Source organism: Trifolium pratense, linkage group LG6, assembly GCF_020283565.1.
Source record: "Trifolium pratense cultivar HEN17-A07 linkage group LG6, ARS_RC_1.1, whole genome shotgun sequence".
NCBI lineage: Eukaryota > Viridiplantae > Streptophyta > Magnoliopsida > Fabales > Fabaceae > Trifolium > Trifolium pratense.
The window spans coordinates 22,926,724-22,934,983 of record NC_060064.1 but is presented as its reverse complement, the minus strand read 5'-3'; the positions used below and the strand labels follow the sequence as shown (position 1 = coordinate 22,934,983).

Here is an 8,260-nt window from a genome sequence, read left to right as displayed (position 1 = left end):
TAAAAAATTAAATATAATTCTTTTGTAATAGTAATTTTATTATTTACGTATGAGATATATCATATACTTATTTGGCTTATCTAACATGTATATATTATTGAGTTATTTATTTAATCATGATTCATATAAAAAATTAAACTTGATTATTTTCTCATGATTTTTATTTTAAATTATATACAAATATTTGATTACTTATTTATATTTTTTATTTATAAAATTCAAAGTATTACAAAATAATTTTAAAAAAATAACAATTGTTTTACAAGAGTAATTTTGTCAATTAAATATGTTATATATCTTATCATATTTTTATGAGCAAGTATGTATTAAAAACAAAATATAATAGTTATCATGTTTGTTATCCTGTGTGCACCAAACACATGATATGATAACTGAGTATAACTGTTATCCTGCTGTTATTCTATCCTATCCTTATCCTGTTTTATATCCTATCATGTCACTATGCTATCCTGCGCACCAAACAGGCCCTAATAGTATGACCGCTATGTCTTTTGTTTTATCATAACATTTATTATTATAATAGATAAGTTTTTGGGACCTGAGAGTGTGTTCCTCCTTAAGGTGTCAGGTTTGATTCTATCTGGTGCCAATTTGAGTGAATTAATTTAGCTTCTTAAAAAAAAACATTTATTATTATTATTATTATTAATATGGGAAGAGATCAAATTACACCGGTGTAACATTTGAGTAATGTTACACCGCTCAATAACGCTTTAACAAATACAAATTTTACAAAATCCATCGTTGGATTGAAAACTTATATCGTATAGATCATCTATGTTGAATTGTATAAAAATCTAAAATCGTTTGATATGTTTTTTAGATAGATCAAGATTAACGGTATTCAATAAAAACGCATAAACCATTAATCTTCATCGGTCTCAATAACATATCAAACGATTTTAGGTTTTTGTAAAATTTAACATGAATGATCTATACGATATAAGCTTTCAATCCAACGGTGGATTTTGTAAAATTTGTATTCGTTAAAGCGTTATTGAGCAGTGTAACATTACTCAAATGTTACACCAGTGTAATTTGATCCCTCCCCTATTAATATAGTGGTGATTATACAATTAAAATTAATATTTGGAATCAGAATAATTGATTCCAAGTCTTGGAAATTGCTTGTTCAGAGTAATTAATTCATTAGACTAGCAAATCATTGATGTATAATATGGAAAATATATCCATATTAACTCCTTATGCTCTGCCAAAACTGGATGATTCACTCACGCGTGTTATGATAATACACCCCTGAGCCTGCTTAGTTGCCTTCTAAGCCCACTCCTCCCGCCAGGTTGGTTAGTTTTTGTTTATTTTTTTATTCTGAATTTTGTTTTATTTTTATGATATTATATATTGGTATTGAGTTTTAATAATATTTATTGAATTTATTTGATGTTTGTTTTTATATAATATGATTATTTTGATTTGTTGTTTTGTTTTTTGATTTATTATTGTGCTATTTCGATTTATTCTATTATGCGTGTGTTTGAGGTTTTTGTAGTTTATACAATGATGTTTTTAGGTTGTATTGTTCAATCATGAAATGTGTTTTCTATTAATATTAATCATTAATTTTCTGAGGCTATGTTTGATTGTTATTGTTAATGTTGGTGTATAGGTGATTTGTTATGTTAAATGTTTGTATTTTAATATGTCAGTGATTGTGGCTTATGTGTTTTATACATATTTAGAAATTAGAATTAAATAGAATGGATATGTTTTGTTTGAGTTTGAATAATATATGGCTTAGTTGATATGCAAGTCATAGTATAGTATTTTCTAGGTTTTGTATCGTAAATTGAAGGCTATTGGATTCGATTATTTGATGTGTAGTATACTAGATTTCCCTTCAATATCTTTTCGTAAGGTTGTAATTTGACTGAGGTTAAAAGCAAAGCAATTCTTCCATTACTCGAGTCAGTTTTAAATATGTGTTTTTTTTTCAAGTGTGACATTGTAACATTGAAAGATTAGTCTGTTTTGTGTCCATATTGATGTTAAAGGTTGTAATTTTATTGATGTTAAAGTCATAAGGTGCTATATTTTATTGTGTATGAGTGCATATTTTCGATGACATCGACTTTATATTGAACTATTTTGTGACACGAATTAAAGTATAATTTAAGTGAATCTGAATCAGCTTGATAGGTATTTTGAACCATAGTTTTAAAAATCTGACCAGCCAGTCCGACTGGTTCAACTGTGAATCAAATATAGCACTGGTCTGATTGGTATGTTGGAACTCACATGCAATTAACCCGGTCAAAATCGGAGGAAATCGGTCTAAACCAGAGAAAACCGACCGGTTCGTGCGAGTCAAGAACTTTTCAAAACAAAAATCTGAAATGTCACCAGCAGGATTCAAACCTGCGTTCTCATGTTGAAATATGAACAACTTTGCCACCGAGCCAGCTATTTCATTTATGAATTAATTCCCTAAAACATGTGGGAGTAAGTTAGCAAGTCTATTCCCACTATATTTTTACTAAAAAATCATTCTATCTACACAAACCAACTAAAGTCATAAAATTAGTTTTGTAAATTATTTTAATTAATTAAAAACAAAATCAAAAATCCTCTTTGACTCAAACACAAATCGTAGGTTTTTCAATGACTAACAATTATGTGCGCAGGTTTTTTTTTCCTAAGTCATTACATTTGTTAGGTGAATTAGCATAAGAAATCAACCAAGGGTGATAATACTTATACCACTTTTACTGTTTTTTTTTTTTGGCTGAAATACGGTCAAATTAACATTGGTTGAACTCAATTGAAAAAATTGCTTCAGTGCAATGGTTCAATTTTAAGTTTACTAGACAATACATTCAAAAAATTGAGAAACAAAAGACGAAAGAAGAAAAACAAGACAATAAAAAACAAAAGATCGAAGAAGACAAACAAGACAATAAAATAAGATTTTTTTTTATTAAACTAACTTAATTTATTAAATTACAGTAATGCCCACATATTTAAGTAGTGTTAAAATAAAAGTGTTGGAGTTTTATTAAATACATATAGTGAGAGTAGACTTGCTAACTTACTCCCACATGTTTTTAGGTGAGAGTAAATTAGCAACCCCTGTGTATAATGCTTTAATAATACGTAACTCTTTTTCTTTACTGCATGCTTCTTTTAAATAAAATTTACAATATTTTATTTTTAATACAATTGTTTGAAAATATTTGGGTATCTATCAACTAAAAATATTTATTTTAATATCATATGGATTTTTTTTTTTACTAATGAATTTGTTTAGTTATAAAATACATAATTTATGATTTTGATGAAAAAAAAATCATTGTTTTAATTCTTTTTTTACACTTAGTCATTCAATTTGATTTGATTTAATACCTATATAGTTTTGTACTTGAGACCGGTTTATTCAACTGAGTTATTAAGCTTTATCCAGTTTAGTCATTCGATTTGACCAGTGACTCAGTGGTTCGACCGATGAACCAGTCACACAGTATTCTCACTGGTTCGATGACCGGTCCGTTTTTTAAACATTGTTTTGAACACAGAATAATTTTTTTGTTGATTAGTGGTCGTTTTGGGACTGATTTAGGATTATTTGTTTATTATTTGGAACACCAACCTAGACATTTATAGGGACTCTCTTGTGATTGTTTATCCCAAGTTTTAACACTTGAAACCGGATAATATCCATTTTGTAAAACTTTTTCCCTAAGATTTATTTCAGGAAAGTGATAATTTGGAACTAAAAGTTGTCAATTATATTCTTTATGAAAATGGAAAATCCATTGACGAATTTCCAACACTTAGATAGCATAGGTAACTTTTTATTTTCAAATACTAATTAATATATTCAAATAGGTTGTTGGTTTAAAGTTAAAACTTAAGAGCTAAAATCACCTAATTTTATTTTTTTTGACAATTGTTGAATACCCTTAGATATTTTGCGTAAATGTCTTGTGAATTGAATTTTATATAAAATTTCCAGCATTCATTCATAGTGCATGTTGTTTTTGTATGTCAGGATTTAATTAAGCATGTCAATGCTCTCCATGGATGATGTTAAGTTTCAATGTTTGCTTGCATTAAGATTCATTCTACTTTGTTTCAATGAAGTAATTTACCCAGTTTATTAAATTCTAGTTTGTTTGTTAAATTATACAGTTTATCAAGTTTCTTGTTTACCATTGTGCAGATGCAATCTTCATTGTGGATAAATGGACGATGCAAATTCTATTGCTTAATTGCATTAAATTAGATAATAACTTTTATTTCTTAATGTAGATAACTGTATTAAATTTTAATGACTACAATGGTGTGCACATGATGATACATCTCATGTCCTACTTGCTTCACTTAGACCATATACAATGGCAAAATAAATTCAACACAACTTTTTCACTTCTCAACACTCCACATCATTTTCTCTTTCTTCCACATAATCATTCAACACTTATTCAACTTTTACCCTCTCCAATAGTTTTTTCATTCAACACTCTACCCCACCATTTTCTCTACCCCACCACTTTTTATTTCATATTCTTATTTAAATTTATATTTTTGTTTTTATAATTACATAAAATTATAATTATTGATTAAAATTAAATTAAAATAATTAACACTTAACGATTTATTTTTTAGTTTTTTGTAATAAAAACAAAATTTATTTAATGAAATTATACGATACAAATCATCTTAACTTAATTTAAAATACAACACACAAGTAACGTAATTAGTACGATACAAATATTTTGAAATGCAATACAACACACAAGCAACATAATTAGTACGATACAAATAATTTAAAATGCGATAAACACACGAGCAGCAACGTAATAATTAGTACGATACAATAATCTTCAATCACGTCCCATTCCAAACTTTGTCCATATGTGCTTCACTAAATCTGCTTGCAATTCTTGATGGCCTTTTGGATCACGGAACTCGGATCTAGCACGCACATGATTTGCAAAAGGAGGTAACACCTCGGTCGAGTATGGTTGCGGTGCACTAGATCCACTTTCATCAGATTGCTCAAAATCGGTCCAATGTTGAGCATATGAGTCTCGTTCATCCTCAACAATCATATTATGTAATATGATGCATGATCTCATTATGATACCCAAATCGGCTATGTCCCACAAGCGAGCTGGTTCACGGATGATTTTAAATCGAGCTTGAAAAACTCCAAATGCACGTTCGATGTCCTTCTGATATCCCTCCTGATATTTTGCAAATAACTTATCGGGTTCACTTTGAGGAAGTCTAATCGATTTGACGAAAGTTGGATAAGAAGGGTAGATACCATCAGCTAGATAGTATGTCATATTATAGGGATGCTGATTCACAAAGAAATTAACAGTAGGAGCATTTCCCTGTTCCACGTCATCAAACACCGGTGACCGGTCTAGAACGCTTATATCGTTCAACGTTTATATCGTTCAACGTTCCCGGACATCCAAAAAATGCATGCAAGATCCATAGATCATGAGATGCAACTGCTTCAAGAATAATTGTGGTGGTTCCCTTATCCCCCTAGTAAATTGACCTTCCCATGCTTTAGGACAATTTTTTCACTCTCAGTGCATGCAGTCAATACTCCCAATCATCCCTGGGAACCCTCGCATTTCACTAACATGCAGTATTTTTTGCAGGTCATCTTGGGTTGGTGCTCTCAGATACACTTGCTCATACAATCGTATGATTCCTTTACAAAATCTACGTAAGCACTCCAATGCTGTAGTACTTTCTATTTTGATGTACTCATCGACCGCATCTGCTGCTATACCATATGCTAACATACACATTGTTGTGGTACATTTTGCTAAAGCTGATATACCTTCTTTATTGGTTGCATCAACTCGCTGGGAAGGTCCCCAACAATTCGAAGGAAAACATGTTTTTACATCCGGTAGCGACGACGAAACATTGCATCGTCATATGTAGGTTCATCGGCAAAGTAGTCGTCAATTAGTCTTTGGTTTGCCGCTGCATGATCTCTATTGAGATATTTTCTAGTACGAGGTGCATTATCTTCCAATATTTTCTGTCGACGCTCTCTAAATCGATTGAGTATGTAAGCGTCATCAATTTCACGTCTTTGTTTGTAGGCTGCGATATCAAAATGAAATTTTGATGGATCCATTTTTTGTGATATTGGAAGTAGATTGGATGAGATTTGGGATATTGGAAGTAGTTGGATGAGATTTGGGATATTGGAGGTAGATTGATACATAAATGGTTGCATGAGTCCCTATATATAAATGATAGACATATGACGGATTTGAAATAAATATTGTATAGAGTTAATTATCGGATAAAGATTAGATTCGATTTGGTAGACCACCGACGGATTTGAAATAAATATTGTATAGAGTTAATTATCGGATAAAGATTGGATTCGATTTGGGTGGTAGACCACCGACGGATTTGAAATAAATATTGTAATGAGTTAATTATCGGATAAAGATTGGATTCGATTTGGGTGGTAGACCACCGATGAATTTGAAATAAATATTGTATAGAGTTAATTATCGGATAAAGATTAAATTCGATTTGGGTGGTAGACCACCGACGGATTTGAAATAAATATTGTATAGAGTTAATTATCGGGCAAAAATAGCAGACAATAATGTGGGATTGGTACTACACTGACAAAATGATAGCATACATTAATGATAACATACAATAATTTAAATGTCACAAACATTACACTAACATAAATCAACGCAATAAAGTTAAAGCAAACACTACACTGACATATTCAAACACAATAAAACTGACATATTCAAATGCAATAAAATTAAAGCAAACACTACAGACAAATACTTGCTTGAAATTAATCATCAAACAGTTCTTGGGCCAACTTTTCCAACATTTTTTTCTTCCGGTCATCGGGATGGTCGTCAGAACTTAACTGTAGATACAATTTCATTTTCTCCACTTTGTTAGCCTCTTGTTGCATCAATGTCATTTTCTCCATTTGTTCAAGCTCTTTCTCCCTTAATTGTTTGAATTCAGTCCATTCTTTTTCCACCACCTCCAAGGTTTCCTTGTTTTTTATTTACCCTTTTTTTTAGCTGCCTCCCTATCCATAGGACGAGCACTAGATCCTACAGAGGGTGAGCCACATGCATCACTCTCGTGAGATCTCTTAGATCCACTACTTCCAGATCCTACTTGACTACTATAACGTGGTTGATCACAGAGAGCATTCCATTCTTCCATTAAAATGAACCGAACATTCTTCCCACATGCATATATTTCCTGCGCTTTTGCCAAAACATCATTCTCGGACCAACCACTTCCTTGGAGACGCTTAGCGCCATCATAAGCGCCAATCCATTTACCCAATATTTTGTTCATATAATTAAAACGGTTTCGGCATGCAACTCCACCAATGCTCATTACAATAGTCAGCAATTTGACCCCAATATGTTTCACCTTTCTGGTTTCTCCCGACAACACTGCTTGTTCCAAATTTGATCCACCCACTAATTAGCACCAAATTTTGTTCAGTGTTCCATGATGGTTGCTGGTTTTTCTTGCTCTTAGGAGGTGAATCTTCATTAGCAATAGTTATTTGTGTTGAAAATTCGGGAAAGTTAGTTGTACCACCATTCGGAAAATTTTCATTAACCATAGGCATGTAACCATTAAACGGTGGTGTTTGTGATGAATTTCTCAGCATAGATCCATAATATGGATGAAAGTTTGGAACAAAGGATGATTGGTTGAAATTTGGTGTTAAACCAAAATTAGGTATGTTTTGAGGATGTTGGTTGAAAAATTGATTTCAATTTTGATAATTGTTGGGATTTTGATAATTGTTGGGGTTTTGATAATTGTTGGAGTTTTGATAATTGTTGGGATTTTGAGAATTGTTGGGATAATTAGAAGAATTGTTGGGATCGATTTCACTAAAAAAAAATTAAAACTTCAAAATAAAGACTAATTAGAAAGATAATAATAGATTAAGATAGTGAAAAACTTGTTTTTTTTTCTGTGTCCAAATGAAATGAACCAAGTCTCTATTTGTAGAGAAAAAAAAATCACGAATTTTGGTATGAGATAATTGAGTTAAAAGGATAAAAATCATAAAAATCCAGCGAACCAATCAGCAGCTGACAAAATTCGAGATTTTTTTTTCTCTACAAATAGAGACTTGGTTCATTTCATTTGGACACAGAAAAAAAAAACCAAGTTTTTCACTATCTTAATATATTATTATCTTTCTAATTAGTCTTTCTTTTGAAGT

The 8,260-nt window shown here is 31.0% G+C and overlaps 1 pseudogene; it reads right to left on the bottom strand.

The window, feature by feature from the left end:
* Window positions 1-4,862: 4,862 nt before the first annotated feature.
* On the bottom strand, window positions 4,863-7,693 carry LOC123892863 (annotated as a pseudogene).
* Between the last annotated feature and the right edge of the window lie 567 nt (window positions 7,694-8,260).